At 44.1% G+C, this 17,045-nt stretch overlaps 1 long non-coding RNA gene across 2 annotated transcripts in view; it reads right to left on the bottom strand.

The window, feature by feature from the left end:
- Positions 1–16,585, bottom strand: part of LOC113911386 — a 73,971-nt gene extending 57,386 nt beyond the window's left edge. For both annotated transcript variants that reach the window (XR_003516454.1, XR_003516455.1), the window contains exons 1-4: positions 16,566–16,585; positions 15,858–16,041; positions 15,035–15,106; positions 7,866–8,119 (exon numbers count right to left, since the gene is read on the bottom strand). This is a non-coding gene — a long non-coding RNA (uncharacterized LOC113911386). The remainder of the gene's footprint in view (positions 1–7,865; positions 8,120–15,034; positions 15,107–15,857; positions 16,042–16,565) is intronic.
- Between the last annotated feature and the right edge of the window lie 460 nt (positions 16,586–17,045).

Below are 17,045 nucleotides of genomic sequence, written 5' to 3'. Positions count from 1 at the left end.
GTCCAAAACTATATGTGAAAACTCCAAGAGAAATCTGATGCCCATGGAGTCACATTGGAATGTATACATGTCCTCATGCTTCATTTTGTGTTCACATTAACCCAGCTTTCTCGGGGCAATCACATCATACCATTATTTTTTTCTTACAGTTAGCATAGGATAGCCCAACTAAATATATCATTCCCTTAAAAAGCAATTCTTCTAAAATGCAAACATCTCAGGAAGAGTTTGCAAAGAACACTGTAGAGAGAAACATATTATGAATTGATTTCTCAGATCTATTTCCTCTGTGGGAAGTCTGACAATTGGGCACCAAGAGAATACTCAATTTGAGGGAAGAAGAGGTAAATTTATGAGAACTGAGGAAGCCAGGCCTGGGGCAGGGGGGTGTCAGAGCAGCTGAATGAAGGGTAGGGGAGAGAGGACGCAAAAAGAGGAGGTGGGAGTGTGCCAAGGACAAAGTCCAACTATTTTATAGTTTTTCCAGGGTTTAGAATTGCCAAAAACAGCAAGCCTGCTCTTCCCCCTTTCCTTCCAGCAAATTCTCTAAGAACAGAAATTCTGTCAGTCAGCCTTCTCACATGGGGAAGGGATCATTCCCATCACTGTGCTCAGCAATTTCAAGTTCTTCACTCTCCTCTGGAAGGTTCTCGTCCACCCCACTTTCCCTTTAAGGCTTTTTATAATGATCTCTAGTTTTCTCCTAATCAATATATTCATAAATGACTGCATGGCTTTAGCCAAGAAGTGACTGTGGCAGGGGTAGGGGGTCACGGGACAAACCCGACAAACCCCCCAAAGAACAGCTGTAATATCACGGTCAGAGTGTTATGGAAATAAAAGAACATCTGAGTCATCAAACGGCTGGATTCCCATTTTACACCAACACCTAGGAACAGAGTGCGGGGGGGTGCGATGACTGCAGAGAGCTGGCAGCCCATTACTGCAGAGTCAGGGAGGGAGGGAGGGAAGAAAGGAGTATCTCTTGAATACCTTCAGACACAGAGTGGGGGCTTCACCTATATTGAACACACCCACGCCAACCTTGTGGAGTACACATTACAATGTCCACATTACAGGTGAACTCACAGAGGTTAAGCTTGCAGACCTTGCCCAAGGCCACATGGCTCGTGGATGGATGACTAAGAGCTGGGCCACACAAAGTCCATCGCATTTCCACCTGCCTACACAGCCCCCTGGAACTCAAGAGAAGTGCGTCTGAAACCATGTGTCCCACTTGATTCTTGGTTGTTGAACTTGAATGCTACATGCTGGAAACAGACACAACCAAGTGATCCTGTAACACTGAGAAAGAAAGAGGTTTGAGGTCAGAGGAGGCGCCAGTTCTGATTTCAGTCCATGAGGCAGAATCGCAAATGGCTGTAGAGGCTGTAACAGTTTGCCTCTGCTAAGAAGCCACCAGTGGGTGAGCAGAGGGAGGAGACCCACAGTTCCGTACGTATCCCATCCAGGTGCATCTGCCTTATGTGGGCACCATCAGTACTATCATCTCTCACTTCAAAAGCAGTGATGTTAAGTCAACAGACATTCACATTCACAAACAATACATCACTGTAGCTTAGTTTCCCAACCTGAATCTCATTTAGGTCCATAAAAAAGATGCAACTTTGCCATTTCTGCATGGGAGGGTCACGCTGGGAGTTGGTGGCAATGTGGAAAGAGAAACACTAGGAGCTGGAGTGAACTGTGGTTGAAGAGATGCCATGATCTGTACGTGGGGGATGAAGAAAGGCAAAGGAGTGGCTGACAGCCTCCCCCAGGATGATCTGCTTAAGTACTGATTCACAGTGGATCTTGGAATAATTAGTAACTATGAAATAGTAGCCAGTTGATTCCAAATGCTCTGCTCACAAGAAAAAAAAAAAAAAGCAATTCAGTAAGGCCACTGAATCTCTAATTTCTAGGACAAAATTAAACAGCACATCTGGCTCCATGTGATTCTTTCTTCCTAGAAATCACAAAAGATCTTAAACAGTGTGCACACATTTGATGTACTCCCTAGCTCACCCCACAGTAGATAAAATATGTTAAAAAAAAAACAAATGCTAAAAGTCATAGTTGGACTCAAAAATAAAATAAACATCCCTGTGGAGCAGCTGCAAAGCAAAGTGAATAGGACTAGAGACAGGATACAGGCTACTGAGCCCCAAAGCAGGCAGGGGCAACAATGGTTTGGTCACCCTGAAGGAAGGTGTGTTAGTCTCCTCGGGCTTCCATAACACAATACCATAGACCAGGTGGCCTGAACAACAGACACTTATTTTCTTACAGTTCTAGACGCTGGAGGTCCCACATCAAGGTCCAGTGGCTTCAGTTTCTGGAGAGAGGTCTCTTCCTGACTTATGGATGCTCACCTTCTCAGGATGTCCTCACATAGCCTTTCCTCTATGCACAAGCGCGCACGCACATACATACACAGAAGGAGGTAAGGAGGGAGGGAGGGAGTTAGTTCTCCCCTGTCCCTTCATATAAGGGCCCCACCCTCACACCTCATTTAACCTATTTCCTTAGAGACCCCATCTCCAAATACAGCCATGCTGGGGGTTAAACTTCAACATAGGAATTTGGAAAGGAGCAGCAACTTTCAGTCTATAACAAGGGAATTAGCCTCAGATTGACTATTGGAGGCTGCCGTTGGGAGGCGACAGGGGGACAGGGAAGATGAGCATTTCTTGCCTCATGGAAACCAGCTGAGAAGTAGGCTGTGGACCTGAGAGGAGCCTCCTGCTCAGGAGTTAAGCTACTGATCTGTAACTTCCCAGCATTTCCATGGAGCAGGAACCCCAAAACACCATCACGAGATTTGATCCTGGACTAAGAGCCTAGAGGCCCAATGGAAGCATCTTCAAAAATCATAAAACTCTAGATACGAAGACAGAGAAAAGAGACACGAATCTCCACTGAAGGTGACCCTACTGGCATCTTTAGTGAATATTTATATTTGATTTGTTGCCACCACTGCTGCTTCTACCATCTTGAAATGGGTACTTAGCTTATTGATTTTCAGCCTTTTTTTAAATATGTGCATATAAATATGTGCTGTAAGTTTCCCTTTAAGCAAGACTGAAACTGCATCCACAAGTTTTCGTCTGCCATAGTTTCATTATGATTCAGCTCAAAATATCTTAACATTTTGATTGTGACTTTTTTTATGCATAAGTTATTTATGAGAGTATTACTAAATTTCCAAATATAAAGGATTTTGAGTCTTTTGTAGTTGGTGGTGGTGATTTTTAGCTTAATTACACTGGATTAGAAACCACATTCTTTATGATCTCGATATTCTTAAATGTGCTGCGATTCTTTTAAGCCCTGTGATAAAGTTTTAACAAACAACAGCTCATATGTTTGAAACTTAAAATGTACTCTTAAATCATGCTCAGATTAAAGAAATAATCATCAATGAAACTGCAAAATATTTTGACCTGAACTACAATGAAACTAATGCATATTTAAATTTCTGGGTGCAGTTTAAATTGTAGTTAGCAATTTAGAGCTTTAAACAAAGTCTTCAAAATTAAAAATGAAGAAAAAGATTGAAAAAGAAAAAATTCAACTCAAGGAACTAGAAAAAGAATGCCAGGATAAGATTTTAAGAAGTAGAAGAAAATACAACAAACATAAACAGATACATATAGTAATGTTTGCTGCAGGATTCTCTATAAAAGCCAAAAGAAAAAGTAACTCTTAATGACCAGACACCAGATTCAGAACTGACAGCTGAAAACGGTTTCCCTTTAGTTATATAAGTGGTGGTATGTCCATTCACTGGAATGTTATGCAGCCCTTATACATGCATTTGTGACTCTATTTATTGACGTGGGAAAATGCCTAAAACACATCATTAAGTAGACAAGGTTGGAAAGCAGCAAATACTGTATTCATTAAGTTTCTTCAGGATGTAAAGAAGAATTGCTTCTGGCTGGACTAGGAGAGACAGAAGGAGAAAAAGAAAGAAAGGGAGGGAGGGAGGGCATGGCTTCACATGTTGGAAAATTTCATGGGATTAAAGAATAAAACAACTAAGAATGAGGAAAGGGCTGAAACCAGCATAGTTTCATGGATCTCAGTAGAAAAAAAAAATTCCAAAGGACATTTTTTTGAGTTGGTGTAGATTAGTCTAGGTTGGATCTGATGTCTACACCAAAGCCAAACAGCTTTGGTTTATCAAATAATGAAACCCTGATTATTAAGATGGCCCCAGAGTAAGAAAAATGATTGTGCGTGTACCCAAGATGTGTCTATCATCAGCAGGATCCCCTTTTTCTAATATAATATGTGTGGGTGTGTGTGTGTGTGTGTGGGTGGGTGGGTGGGTGTGTGTGTGTGTATCAGATGGTAATGGGATAGCAAGTGATGGTCACTCCCTTCTATACTTTTTGATGTACCTTAATGAATATGTTCACTCCCTTCTATACTTTTCGATGTACCTCAATGAATATGTATTACTTTTATATTTTTTTTGAAAATGCAATTTTCTGTTTGGGAAAGAAAAACTCACTTCAGAATATGCTAGCATATTTGATGAGATTCTGGACAGACCTGACAGCGAGAGGGTGAAAAGCCTTCATCAAATATTCCTAAGAAAGCAAAGTGACCACCAGCTCCATCTTCCTCACAGCTGTCTGCCCACCTCCGCTTCCCTGTCACTCACCCAAATCGGTTCCCTGATTCGAGAACAAAAAAGAAAAGGTTATTAGCCTGTAGGATATAGGGCAAAAGCAAGGACAATAGACCCAAATCATCCCAACAGAAGGAAACAGTTTTCAGCTGTCAATTCTGAGATCATCATCTGGTAATTTCATGCTCTGCAAAATCTGGAGTCTTTGATGGAGTCTGCATCTTTTTCTGCTATTGATTCACAGAGGATGGGCTTTGGTTTCTCTTTCCTCCCTTTTTCCTTTATATGTACACGTTGCAGGAGGAAAAAAAAATGCAGGTATTCTTTTAAAATCTTTTCAACACCTCTTGTGTCTCTGGCACTGCCTGTCTGGGCATTTTCATGCACATATCACAAATGAATATTCATTTGACAAACACTGACCAACATCTCCTCAAGACAAAACAGCTCAGGCTTTGGCATCAGCATTCCCTGGGTTTGAATTTTGGCTTTTTTTTTTCTTTTACTATTTGCATGTCTGAAAGATATCATAGGGCTGCCATAAGCCTTTGTTTCCTAACCTGTGGAAGGATTTTGTGAGGAGTAACTGAGGCAGATGAGCATCCTAGCTTCTAACCCACACATGTCTATAGCACCCTCTAGACTATCCAGTTAAGGGAAGGAATTACAGCTTCTTCATCTTTGTTTGCCGAGACCCAGGACAGTGCACACAGAAACAAGGACTGCCACTTGTTGAGCTATTATACCAGGCACTACACTAAACATATACCCTTATCAAATCCTTTTACTTGTCTGTGCCCCAAACTGTACCCCAACCATGTTTTAGCAATCTCCTATACCTTTTGTGTTCCTAGAATGGCGCCAGGTGCTTTAGCAGGACTCCCATAATTATTTGTTGAATTAATGCATGTAGCCAGCCAGCCACACACCCTCATATTTAATCAACATCTCTCCTCATATCAAAGGTCTCTTCCGGACAGAGACAAAGGCGGCGAGAAGTCACATGTTAATGTTGATGTTGAACCATTGAACTGAGGCACAAAGATATTAAGTGGCTCATCCACCATCAGCCAATGGTATAATGTCTTTGTATGTTCCCATATCTGTTCCCTACTCAGTCTCCAAGTAAGAAAAGAACAGAAAGTCCCTGGGTGTGAGACAAGGAGAGAGCTCCCATGCCTGAGGATGAGCATAAGAACAAAGGAGGCCATTCACCAAACTTCACAGAACATAGAGCTTCAAGGTGAGAAAAGAAACCTTCCAAAATGGGGGTGGAAATCACTACTCAGGAACCCCATATTTAACCTAAAAAGCCAAAGAGTGAATTGCCCTGTTGGGGAGAAATCCCAAGAAGTGAATGGTGAGCACCTGTCTGGGGTCTCCCAAATGCATCCATCTTCAAAGGCACCTTCTGCTCCCAGAAGGTGACCACCATGGGCATCAGTGAGGACTTGCGCTTTCCTCTCAGGTACAACAAATAGAACTGATTTGTTTCTCAGATGAGCCTGTTTCTGTAATTCCAGAATGTGCTCCGACTGCTCAGGGGTGTTGTCTCAAAATGCAGGTCCTGTTTGATTCCAGAGCAGAGACTGCTCTTCTTTTTACCAAGTATAAAAACAAAACAAAAAATAAAGATGGCAGAAAGTCATCAAAATCTTGTTGGTTCCTTTGATGGAAGAAAAACTCACTTGAAAACTAAGAAAACCAAGGGGACACTGTAGAAATGCTGCTAATTAAATTTAGGATCAAGAGTGCCAGCAGATACACTTCCTGCCCAGAACCCTGAGCATCCCATCAGAACAGTATCTCAGTCACAGTTTGCACCCCAATCCTGATGGCTCCTTCACCAATCTACACCAGTAACACAAGGCAAGTAAGTCTGTGTTACCTGGCCTCATACTGGAAAAACAACCCAAAGTATCATCTTCCCAAATAAGGGCAAAACATAAATAACGGGCCAGCAAAGCAGACCTTCCATGGTTCTGGCAAAGAGCTCTGTGGCTCCATTTGGTGCCATGTATGAAGCACTGGGCATCAGGGATTGTGTTCCAGGGCTGGGACAGGTTGCAACAAGGCCTGAAAAGTTCAGGACTTCAGGTAAATAATATTCAAATGCAATATTTTTAAAAAATTAAAATTAATGCAAAAGCTGCTATAGAAAACAATTGGAAACTTCCTCAAAAAAATTAAATATAGAATTACCACATGATCCAGCAATTCCAGTTCTGGGGATGTACCCAAAAAGAATTGAAACAGAGACTTGAATCCCCACATCCATCACAGCCTTATTCACATTAGCCAGGAAGCAGAAACAACCCAAATATCCATCGATGGATGAATGAATAAGCAAGATGTGTTGTATACCTATAATGGAATATTATTCAGCCTAAAAGACAAATACTGTCTGATTGATTCCACTTACAGGAGAAGCCAAGAGCAAATTCATAGAAACACACAGTAGAATGGCAGTTGCCAGGGGCTGGGGGAGGGGTGGATGGAGAGTTAGTGTTTCATGGGGACAGGCTTTCAGTTGGGAAAGAAGAAAGGACTTCTGGAAATGGATGGTGGTGATGGATGTCTAACAGTGTGAACACTCTTAATGCCTCTCAATGGTGCACTTGAAAATAGTTAAAATGATAACTTTTGTGTTATACATACTTTACCACAATAAAAAATGGGGGAAAATGGAAAAAGCTTCAGGATGAACAAAATGCAAACATTTTTAATAAAGATGGGATCAATACTACTGATTTTTCCTTTTGCCTGAGGCTCCAATATGGCTCCATATGGCCGGTATCCAGGTCAGTATCCTGTTCACTACAGATTTTTGAATTGTGATTTTTGCAAATATTGCCTTGAAACATTGCTTGCCTTGATTTCTGAGATCTGGGGCTACCCCATTAAATTCTGTGACACAGGAAAGTGCCTCCCTCTCCTCCCCTGCCTCTCCCTGGTCCCCGTATCTTTCCATTACTTTCCCTTGACATCCTAAGACCTCTGCAATTCCATTTAGACTCCAACCTCTCTCTGTTGTGTCTGGAGAATGAGAAGGGACCCAGAAGCTGGTGCCTCTGGATCATCAAAGTCATGTTTTCGTCTGTGAACCTTCCTGATGCTCCCTGGGCTCATCACGGACTATAATTTAGGCTTATTCACACCCCAGTTCCCTCTCGCCCTAATCCCATCATCACCTGGAACCTGTTAGCCTGTGACCCCGCATTACCTTTAGCAGAAGGCCCTGCGGAGCTCCTGTGCCAGCTGGCTTTCCTCTTCTGGAGGAATCGATTCCTCGTGATCCTCTGAGCTGTTATCTCATCAGGCTGGAATAACTTGACACTCCCATTCGTCCGAAACCCAAGTCGTTTGTCTTCCAAACCTCAGAGCTGGAGTTGTTGGGAATTCCACCCACTGGCCTCCTCTTAGGGGACTGTGACCACTTCATCAGCTGCTTCTGCCTTGCCTCTGAGAGATCCGGGGCTAGGAAAGACAAGAAAATTCCTGAGCAGCATGGAGTGAGGCTGCCAGCAAAGACCGTTCTGGGTGAGAGCACCTCCCATCCTTAGAGGGAGCCTGGCTCACACAGCCTGGCCTGGCGGCCTGGACAGAGCTCAGACAGCGTTCTACAAACTCCACAGGAGGCACAACTGTCCACAACAATGCTGGATCTTGGGTGAATTCTTCTTCATAGCAACACATGTCAAGAAGCTGCACAACAGTCCATGGAGCACCAGGTGAGGGGTAAGGGAAGCTAGGGCCAAGGCCAACCCTGCCCCATAGCAGCTGTGTGACCTCAGGCCCTTTGGGCCTCAGTGGCTTGACTCCATGGTGGCGATAAAAATGGCCTGGGCTATTTCAGAGGAGGCCAACACAATAAAATGAGTTCCTCATTGTGGAAGTGTTTGAAAACTCTCTAGTGCCAAACAAATAGGTTATTTTGATAGTTATCTAACTAAAAGCAATGACTGAGCACTTTTCCAAATGAAACCCAAAACAAGGGATTGAGCCCTTGTGATACACCAGGCAACATGGGCCAGAGTTTTGAAAGGACTCATGCTGGGGCAGTGGAGACCCCAGGAAGCATGAGTAAGGCTCCAGCTCCTTGTGTCTTATACCTTTTTGCTTCATGGGACTGCAGACCAACTATGGGCTAAGTAGAGAGAGATCTGAGCCATGGGGCAGGAGAAGCATCATGACCCAGAGCACCCTGGAGGAGCCTGGGGTGCTGTCCTGAGGACAGCCAAGAGAGCACGCAACGGAGACAACACGGATCCAGCATCTCTTCCAGACTCATCCTGAAGCCTGCAGAAGAGAAGGGGGTCCAAAAGCAGCCTGCTTAGAGTGGAGGCGGTACAGTAAGTAGTGGTCCCATGGAGCCAAAGCCGACCAGAAAGTTCCCATGCACCTAGGCACATCCCAGGGGACATGTGAGAGCATATACATCTGCAGAGCACGTGCCCAAGTGTCGTGGACATTTTTCTTTTTTGGTTACTCAGCAATGAGTATCCTCCCTTGTTTATAGCATATCCCCCTTGTGTTTCTCTGTAGAAAGCAGAGCCAAACAGTTTTTTTCCTAGGCTCCCTTGCAGCTCAGCAAAGACAAAAGGCTGGACTTTGAGTCGGGCCTTAGTACAACATGCAAAAGAGGCAGAGCATCCTTCCGGCAGTGTGGCAGTGGCCATGACAGCAGCTTGGCATTTCCAGGGGCAGGAATGTCCAGTGCCCTGAGTCAGCAGCAGAGGTGGCATAAGTGGGGACATGCCCAGTGCTCAGGGATGGAAAAAGCAGGATCTTGGGTGAATGTGTCTCCATAGGAGCTTCTCCCCAGCTGTAGTCTGGAATGTGATTGGGGTTGTGGTCCTCCTTGATGCCTTGTCTCTTACTCATGCCTGCTTTCCAAACCTAGTTCTAGAATCTTCCCTAAAGAATTTTTGGCCTATCTAATTTCTGGTCAATAAACCTCTTTACTATTATATAAACAGAAGTAGTATCTCTTGTTTACCTTGATGAGTTCCAGATGGTATGCCAAGTAAAACAAGTATCACAGGCCAACACCCGCCAATCCCTGACACATGCTAGGAACACCCCCAGCAACCCACAGCTTCTCAGGGGCCCTGAAACCCAGGGCACTGGTGCAAGGAATGTGCCCCACTGCTCAAGTCACATTAGGGCAAGATGAAAACCTCCTTCAGATGAGGAACAAAATCACAAATATTTAGTTCATGTCAAAAGTTTAAAGAAATTTCATATTTTTTGATCTTATGTTTCAGTGGGTTTTATCTTAATAAAAGAATTCTTCTCTGTAGTGACTTTGGCCAGAACCTGGATTAAGAGAACTTTTAGAAGTTAGAATGTATTCCTGGCACCGGCTGAATAAATGAGGACTTGGCTTGGTAATTCAGGAGAGTTGCCAATTCCTGAGTTCGGAAAATGCCAAAATCTTATGGCCATTGCAGGGAAAGAAGGTTCAGCAGAAAAGGCCTGGCTCCAGGCCAGCCACCTCCTCAGCACTAGGCCTAATCCTCAACTTAGTCATCACTGACACACAGAACGCCAGGTACATGCAGACTCCCCAGACCCCAGCTTTACTCCTCAAGAAAGGAGGCAAATGGCGTCTTCATCATCTCTTAGTCCCTCTGTACAGAATGTGGACCAAGGAAAATGGCATGATTTCTTTTGAGATAACGGCATAAAATCTAGTATAATCACAGAATTCTGAAGCTGGAGATGGTGTGTACAGGTAAATACTTAACAACCAACTCTCCAAAAGGAAAAAAAAGGACAAATGGGTGAATGCATGTATAAGGATACTATAGATTTTGCTGATATAACATGCATTTACAATACACAATTTCTGGATTGTAATAAAATACCTAACAGTCCTTACTGCAGATTCCACAGTTAATTTTTGCTGAACCCTTGTATTCGTGGTCAAACTATGGTCATAATTCCACCATGATTTGACAAATAGAATTGCACATCAGTCTGCTAAGTCTCTTCCCAATAAATGTATTGTTATTAAATAGGATGAGATCCACCGATACACTCACTTTTGTACAAATTATGTTCATTGAACTAATTCCTCTCTCCCCTTCAGCTCTGGTCATGACAGACTTTTAAGTCTAATGTGCATTATTAATATTTTCTCCTTTAAGTCTAGAATATAATAAATCAAGCACAGATTTATAGCATTTGACCATTTCCTTGGTGTAAATACTTCCATCACGATCAATGTCAAGCAACCAAGCGCTGTCACCAACCACTGAGTTGAGAAGAGATAGCCAGTAGCTCACCATTACGTAGTATTTCCACGATACAGATACGATTGATGTAAAAAACTCAGACATAAATAAAATGTACTGTAATAATTAGACAGTGATGTTTTGAATATTTATTACCTTTGTTTTTAGTAAAGATGTGATTTTTAAATTTATATAATTCTCAATAATGGCTATAGTTAACAACCAGCTCCCTAAATTCCTAAGAACCTAATCAGCCTTCAAACCCTGGTGCAAGCGGACTCCAACGCACCCCTCGCTGGAGGAGACCGGAAGAGATCTATTTCTACATCTATGTCTCCACATATACAAAATATCTGGAGAAGGGAAGTAGGGAAGGGAAATACCGGGATCAGGAAATCGAACTGCTTACAGAGATGTCCTTTGCGTTCGTAAGAAGTTCTGGATGTTAAAAGGGTAGAGTCTGAGTTCTGGTATGGTTGCCCTGGCATGAAGCCTCCAGCACCTCAATGCCTTTGTGGATCTGACCTATTTTCAGACCAAAAAAAAAAGCTGATTATTCTCCAGTTGCCAACTTTGGCTACTGGTTGCACAGACCTTGATCTATCCCTGCAGACACACCCTTGGTTTTGACAGCATTTCCCGTAACATGGCAGAGCCAGAAGAATGACACAGCTGGAGATGATTTGAAAGACAATTAAAGCTAACAAGCTGACCCAGCAAAAGCAGCAAAGAAGACAGGAAATGGCTCTGGCTAGAGGGAAAGTTTTGCCACGATCGCTGGGAAGAGACCATTTAGGAAGGAAAAATGGGAGATCTGCTTTGCCAACAAAAATTGGGATTTGCTTAACCACGCCTTGACAAAAAGTAGGATTTGCTTCACCACGCCTGGACCGTAGCTGAAATGGAGGGTGTGCTTTCGGCGGTGCTGTGGGGACCCGGGCACCTTGCTGCCCTGTTGATAGAAGCATAAATCCGTACAGCCTGTATGGAAGTGTGTTTGACAGTGACTCTCAGGGTTTTAAGGGCACATTCTCTATGACCAGATGCTCACGGATTTGCACTGCAACACTGTTTGAATGAATAATGACGCTGGATTAGAAACAAACTCAAAGTCTATTAACAGGTGGCTTGCTAAATGTATAAACGACAACAGATCCAAGTATAGGAATACTATAGAACCACTAAAAAGAATAGGGCAGCTTTTTATTACCTGTTGAACGATCAGAAATATGCCGTTAACTGAAAAAAAAAGGGGAGGAGCACTGGATGCCAGCATTTGGATGCTTTAAATAATGTATTTATACACCTCAATGAGTATAAAACACCTTTGGAAGGATACGCAAAGAAACTGGGCACAGTTTGCCTCTGAAGAAGAGAATGGAGAGAGGCCAAGAGTGGAGAAAGACTTACCCTACAACATGTTTTAATTTTATATCATGGATGATCTTTTTTAAAATTATTTTTTAATTTTACTTCCAATATAATTAACATAGCATTAGCCACAGACGTACAACAGTGATTCAACAATTCCGTACATCCCTCGGTGCTCATCGTGATAAATGTACTCTTAATCCCCATCACCTATTTCACCCATCCCCCACCCTCTCATTTTTCTAATCAAATAAATAATAAAGTGTGTGGCTATTTTTAAAACAGCAATAGCAACTACACTTCAATGGGTCTTAACCACTGTCCTGAGCTCCTTTGACTTTTTTTTTTTTTTTAGTCACAATCTAAAGGGACCCCTCCCCTGCAATCTGCCTGGACCCTCCTGGTCCTAGCCCAGGAAGTCTGTGTCCGGGGAAACTACAATGGTTGGGCACGCTGTTCCCCTCCCATATCCACATGGTCCCTCAGGTGAGCTGACCACGGTGTCCACCCCAGATGGGCTTCTTCTCCCTGTCTCCCGCCAGTACTTCCCCATGGCCAAGTCCAGCCAGAAACCAGGGAGCAGGGAGCCATTGGCTGCAGTCCAAGAAGGTCAGCCTTCTGGGCCCCGTACCAGCGGGAGGCTGGGGAGGAGGCCTGGAGGGGCCTGGCTTCTCCAAGAGTTCTCACTTTGATGACCTGGGAACAAGGACAAGTAGGGACTAAAACACGGGTTCTAGTTTTAGTTTAAGATTTATTTAGTTTAAGATTTTATTTGAGAGAGAGAGAGAGCAAGAGAGAGCAGGGGGAGGGGCAGAGGGAGAGAGCGAAACAGGTTCCCCGCTGAGCAGGGAGCTCATCGCAGCCCAATCCCAGGACCCTGATCATGACCTGAGCAGAAGGCAGACACTTAACCGACTCAGCCACCCAGGTGCCCCTAGCTTCAAATCTTTCATGACCTTCGGTCACCTTCCAGGGTCTCAATGGTCTCATTCGTAAAATGAAGAGGAAAGCAGGCCCCCACCGTGGCCTTGGCCGCACACGTCCCTGACCTCTCAGCCCCAGGCGCAGGCATGATGTGAGCACTCACTCATGTCCCATGCTCTCCCACAGAATAACCCAAACCTCTGGACTCTCCACGCAGACTGCCTTCACAGACAGGAACCGGAAGTTTCCTAAACCCAGAAAAGCTACCCATTGTCCTTCAGGATCCAAAGGAAAGTTGCCTTCTCTCAAAGTAGCATTTCTTAGTTCAAAATGTAAGTCCATGGACCCCACCCCCAGACACTCTGATTCAGCAGGTCTAGGGTAGGAGTGCGAGAGAGGTACTCCTTGTACCACATTTTGAAACCCACGGTCTTAACGAACAATGCTGCATCATCGAGTAAGAATTGTCAAGTTCATTTCCCTTTCCATGCAAACAAGCTAGTATTCTGTAATGGTTATTTTTAAAAAACAACAATAAGAGCTTTGGGACAACCAATCCACTTAATGCTTGCAGCATGGAAGCGCACGCTAAATAGTAAAACTGCATTTCAAAACATGATCAAACATCAGCCTAATCAGCCAGGTGTTAGCCGCTCAATCACAAGCCTCAAAACACATAATCAAGTATCAGTAAGCAGGTGTTTTAAGTGAAGATTGAGATAAACAGTTGCCTTTGTGGGTATTTAGGAGGTTTTGCAACATTAAAATGGAGTACCTCACACTCAAGCCAACAGATGTCAGAAGCTTCGTGGCTGAATAAATCCAGGCAATAATTAGCACTGGAGATTTTCACTGGATTGCAATCAAAAGCTCTGAGCCTTATTGAGGAAATCTGTGTCCTTCCTTTATTTCCACTACCTGTAAGGTATTGCCCTTGTGGGTGGTGATGCTTTTTAAAAAAATCATGAGGACACATTTCACTTTGTTCAGACTGAAGATTTTGATCCCTTTGAGAGAAAATTGTATGCAGATCACATACACACATTCAGGGCCACCATGCCAAGGACCCATCCCACCTGTTTCTTCAGTGTGACAAGTTTAAGCCAGGGAGGTCGGAAGAAACAGCAAAATTTCTCTTTAGAAATTAATTTTTGTTTTCACACACATTCCAAATGGCTTCCCAGTGGCCCTCTAACTAGTCCAACATAGCCTCGAAAAATCACTGGGGACAATTTCAAGTGACCATCCTCAGTTGAAGTGCCATTTTAAGAACCAGTGTTAATAAGACCAGCTTGTCATGTAAGCATAGTAGTTTTGTCCCTGGGTTTTTTTGTTTTTGTTTTTGTTTTTGTTTAAGAAATGCCAAGCAAGAGCGCCTGCTTAAAACAGGGACAAATTATTACTACTCTTTTCTGGTAAAAGTAAACTTTGTCTATGCATTGCCTCAACAGGAACACTGTTGTGTCATTTTATAATGTTCTTTATTTGGCCATATATTTTTTTAAGGTTTTATTTATTTGAGAGCAAGAGAGTGAAAGAGAGAGAGATCACAAGCAGAGGGGAGGGCTAGACGGAGGAGCAGACTCCCTGTTGAGTAAGGAGCCCGACGTGGGGCTCGATCCCAGGACCCAGAGACCATTACCGGAGCTGAAGGCAGACACTTCACCGACTGAGCCACCAGGCGTCCCTGAGAGAATTTCTTAAGCTTCATTTTCTATTTCTTTTCTCTCTTCCCCGGCCTTGAGTTGCCACCAAAATAATAATTTCAGTTCTTATAATTTTATCTCCTACAGTTGAAGGAGCTGTGGCTCCACATTTGGTCACACATGATCCAACTCACAGCCCCAATCATCCTTACCATTCAGCAGAGATAAAGGTGTGTAAGACATCAGAAAGTATCATTGTCGATCCTGGACATCAACACACTCCTCTGAAATAAAATCAAGAGAGTTTTATCAGGGCTTTTGAGCCTGTGGATTCTGAGTCTGAATAAGCCCAAAGAACTTCATTCTTCCCTCCCACCAGTTCCCAAAACCTGTCAGTAATTGCTGACCACATTAGGACTGGTCTTTCATAACCTCTTCCTCTTTCAAGCTGTGGGATTCAGCAGGGCGCTGGTTTAGTGTGTAGCTGGGGCTTCTGTGACTCGGGACATTCAATCCTGAACTTTGAGTCTATTTGCAAAGATAAAAAGTTCCCTCTCTAAACCAGGGAGTCTGGCTGTCTTTGGGCTTTTCTGGTGCTCCTTTGTCCAGTGATCCGTACCCTTTGGTATACGGACCCTCTCATCTCTCCTTTCCCAACAGCTCCAGCCGGGGGAGTATTAACCTCCACTTACCCATAGGCAAGAGGAGCTCTTCTGCCCTGTCAGCAGCCTGAGCCAGGGCAGAAGGTGCTCTAACTTTAAGCTGGACTGGAAATTCCCTCAGAAGTCCTGAGGGAATTATACAAATGATTCAGACCAGTTCAATCATGATTTTTCCTCTTCTCTGTCCTTCAATAAACCTCTGGCCTCCTGTTTCATGGAGAAACTAGAAATCATTGAATGGAAGTTCCATTAATTCCTTGCCCGTCTCCTCTCATCTAAGAACTGCCCTCTCCTGTCTCCTCCTTTCCCCCTAGACCGATTCCCCACCAAGGCTTTGGACCCCAACTCCATCAGCCACTCTCCTTGTCCTCACCTTCTCCCTCCGTTTCAGCGCGGGCCCATCACCATGTGTACATAACAGTGTTAAATTAGAAGCTGGGACCGAAGCACCAGGATCGAATAAAGATGATTATTCCAAAGGCTGCGTTAGATCAGATGTGAAATCTCAAAGCCGGATAACGAAGATCCAGTATTTTGACTTTTAAATTCCCTCACTCCTATGGAGGGTAAAAAGAGTCAGAGGGGGGATTGCACAGATTTTAGAGCAGAGCCAGTAGAAAGCTATGGTTCTCATCCCCCCCAGGGCAGAAGGATGAAGGGGCTGTTCTGCCTTCTCCTCATGCCCAGTGAGAGAGCTTTAGTAGAACCCATTGGAGAAATTAATGTGTGTCCCCCAGAGCTGGGGGCTGGAGGGAATGGGACCTAGCTCGCGCCCGAGAAAGTCAGACCAGCCTGTGGCAGCAGGCGGAAGCCCAGATCCAAGGCGGAAGTTGGCTCCTGGAGACCAGATGGAAGAATCCAGCTCAGGAAAAGGCCACCTATAAAAGCAGAGCCTAGCAGTAAGAGGCAGAGCAGGAGTGGGGTGGGCAGGTGGGGTTTGACAGTGAGCCAGGTGGACAAGGCCAGCAAAAGTGTTGCCAACAGAAGGCCCTACCAGGTGAGAGGCTCAAGGAACCCATGGAAATGCCCAGTGAGCCTCTACGATACACCTGCTGAGCCAGAGAGGGCAAAACCTTCTTACCTCTTGTGCTCCCAGCTCTGGCCCTGACTCCCTCATTAGCCGTCGGTTACCAGCTCGGAGCAGATGTTCTAAATTAACTAACATGATTCAGAACCTTCTTTTACGTAAGAGGAACCAGAGAAATGCCCAATGCCTGACACCGATTTAAAGGGACAGGAGAAGGGGCGCCTGAGTGGTTCAGTTGGTTAAGCTGCCGACTTTTGATCTCAGCTCAGGTCTCAATCCCAGGGTTAGCTGTGTGATAAACATGATGGATGCTAAAGCCCTTACCCATCACCTAATGGTCCCCTTAGTATGCAATTCAAACTCCTTAGATCTTCTCTAAATAAACCTTGCCCTGCCTTTGTATCACAGTGAACTGTACCCCCACCCATCCTATTGCTCAAACCAAAATCTTAGTAGTCACTTTTGTTTCCTCACTTTCTCTCAGCCTTCAAACCCAATCCATCAGAATAATTCCACCAGCTCTACTTAATTGTC

This window comes from Zalophus californianus, chromosome 12 (assembly GCF_009762305.2).
Source record: "Zalophus californianus isolate mZalCal1 chromosome 12, mZalCal1.pri.v2, whole genome shotgun sequence".
Classification (NCBI taxonomy): Eukaryota; Metazoa; Chordata; class Mammalia; order Carnivora; family Otariidae; genus Zalophus; species Zalophus californianus.
The sequence above is the reverse complement of the archived record's forward strand: the minus strand, read 5'-3'. Positions and strand labels throughout refer to the sequence as shown.